This window comes from Juglans regia, chromosome 5 (assembly GCF_001411555.2).
Source record: "Juglans regia cultivar Chandler chromosome 5, Walnut 2.0, whole genome shotgun sequence".
NCBI lineage: Eukaryota > Viridiplantae > Streptophyta > Magnoliopsida > Fagales > Juglandaceae > Juglans > Juglans regia.
The window spans coordinates 8139175-8142347 of record NC_049905.1 but is presented as its reverse complement, the minus strand read 5'-3'; positions in this window follow the sequence as shown (position 1 = coordinate 8142347).

Genomic DNA, 3173 nt, shown 5'->3' with positions numbered 1-3173 from the left:
GTGAATTTTTTTATTTTTTTAAAAATATTTATGATGATTAAAAAAATACATGAAAAAAAAAGAAAAAAAAAATAAAAAAGTAAAATGTGCTTTTCAAGACACACATTCGGGACATATTTCGGTAGGTGTAGTGCTGCTCTAAAAAACCTAGTGTTGTCCGAATTTACTAGAGAGCTTTGTACATATATGTAAAGTTGTAAAGTTGTTTCTTATGTATTTTATTATTTATATAAATATTGTCTAAAATATTATACGGACGATAAAACTTATTTCAACTATATTTTTTTTCATGTGAGCTTTACATATTTAAATAAAAAATTTAAATAATTTTTTCAATTAAAAATATAATGCATTTGTAAAAGAAAACTGTTACATACACAAAAAAAATTGATGTAATTTTATAGAATCCGTTAGATCTACTTTATAATAAAAATAACTTTACAATCTGATATATTATATCAATCCAAATCAGTTTATAAATTTATTTTTATATAATCACTTTATGATTAAATTATTTTCTATTGTAAAAAAGTTCCTTCCAACTCTTCTACAAATTCTTGTTCACATACACAATAATGACCATAGAAGGGGGCGGGGGTTGCAATGTTTCGACAAGAAATCAGTACAATTATAACTGAAGTTGTCGTCAGGCCCACTTGAAATAATTGGCCATAAAAAGTATTATTTGCCGCGAAACTTAAGTTGCGGCAAAAGATTTATGGCCATATTTCTTGAAGTGAAACAAAAACCCATTGATTATAAAACTGCACAAGAACCGCCAAAAGAAAAAGGTTTTCAGAACAAAAATTAAACAGAAATGTGGGCTTTACAACTAACATTTGGGTCTCCTAGAAAATTAAGAAAATAAAACTTTTTTTCTATAAATAAAAAGTAAAACAATCACACAAACAACAAACAAGTATATGTGAATTCAGATTTCTTTAATGCTAAGGTAGGCAGCAATCCTTCTTTTTTATGGAGAAGCTTACTAGTGGCTAGACCTCAACTTCAAGAAGGAGCTATTTGGAGGATTGGGAATGGAAATTCTGTTAGAATTTGGACTGATAAGTGGTTGCCAACACCCTCTACCTTTAAGCCTCAAAGTGGTTTTCAGTTTTTTGATAGAGCGGTCAAAGTGGATATGCTTATTAATCATCAGACTAGAGAATGGAATACCAATGTTATCAATGATATTTTCTCAAAGGAGGATGCTGATACTATTGTTCAATTGCCTTTAAGTCACTATAACAGGTCTGATAAAATGGATTGGAGATGTACAAAAAATGGAATGTTCAATATAAAGAGTGCTTATTACTTGCAGGGATATATCCTTAACAGCAGGCAGGGACAAAGCTCGAAGGCAAACTAAATAGAGAGGAATGGACCAAAATTTGGAATCTAGGTATCCCACCAGCCACAAAGAATTTTCTGTGGAGGGCTTGTCTTAATATTCTTCCCACTAAAGAAAATCTCTGTAAAAAGAAGATCTTATCTGATAATAATTGTCCTATGTGTTTATCAGCACCATAAACCACAACACACATTCTTTGGCAATGTATCTCTGCTAATGATATTTTGGGGCAGTGCTCAAAAATGATTCAGAAGTGTAATAATACTTGTCAGAGTATGAAAGAACTTCTTGCAAATATGTTCAACAAATTACAGCAGGAGGAAATGGAAGAATTAGCTTTGACTCTTTGAAACCTATGGAAAAGAAGAAATGATAAGGTGTTCAACAATGTTATGATTGATCCTAAAACAGTTCAACATCGTGTTCAACAGATACAACTTGATCTTGCAGTAATAGGAGCCAACACTAAGAATCAACATCACAGCAGAAGTTCTTTGAGGACACAAACATGGGAAGCACCCCCTTCAAGTTTTTGCAAAGTGAATTGGGATTTGGCAGCGGACAAAAAACATTTCAAGATTGGTATTGGCATTTCAGTTAAAGATGGGGAAGGTAACTACTTAGCCACCATGAGAAAGAATCAATACCTGAATCCAGATCCTTTAATTGTTGAAGCAGTAGGTGCATTGACAGCAACAACTTTTGCTCTGGAACTGGGCATGAACAAGATCATATTGGAGGGAGATTCTAAGTTAGTAGTAGCAAGGATCCAGAAGCAAACACTAGATCAAAGCTATTTTGGGATGATCACGTCTGACCATAAGGTCTACAACTAGTATGTTTGATGTTTGTATCACTAAGCATGTTAATAGAGAGGGCAATGTAATAGCTCACACTCTTGCTAAAAATGCTCTTCTTGTTTTTTATTGCATAGTGGAGTTGGAGGAAACTCCCCACTGTATAAGAAATATGTACTAGTTTCAGTATCAATGAAATGAATTTGCCACCAAGTTTGCCCTTGGTGCGCCTCTAGTACAGATTATTATTATTTTTTAATTTTTTTTAAACATATTTAAATAATTTTAAAAAATATCAATGCACTAATATTCACTTATTTAACCATTAAATAATAAATAAATAAAATAAAATACATGAGCAGTCAAATTGATGAGGCAAACTTAATCGACATAATATCATTTTCCAATTCTGAAAGAGTTTTGCTACTCATCATCACCACACACCACACACCATACTTATTTCTAATTTTGTTTATTAATTTTTTTGGTCTTATTCATCCTAAACTAATTGAATTATTCTACTTTTCATTTATACACTACATATTTGATAAGAAAAAAAAAATATGCCATATGAGAATCATGAGCAGAATTTTTCATTCTAAAATATATCTCTCTGAGAAAAACTTGACTAACCTTAATTACTAGTAGACCTATTGAGAATAATAATTAGTTAATATCATGAAGAGTCAATTAAAAATAACTCAAAAAAATAAAGTTATAATTTTCAGGGGTAGTAAGAAAATTGCTGAATGAGGAAGGAATGAGAATGTTTCTAAGAAAGAATAATCATTGGTATTCAATTAAGCAAGGCATAAAAGTTTGCCAAATCTGTAAGCACACTACAAGAAATCAAGTATTTTTCAGCGATTTTAAAATTGCTGCAAAAGAAATCGCCTCAGTAGATTCTTATTTACGGTGATTTTTGGATCGCCGCTGAAATTCAACGGAATATATGACGAAAATTTATGTTGAAATTATTGTTTATTTATTTGCGGCGATTGTTTTGTCGTCGCAGACTACTATAG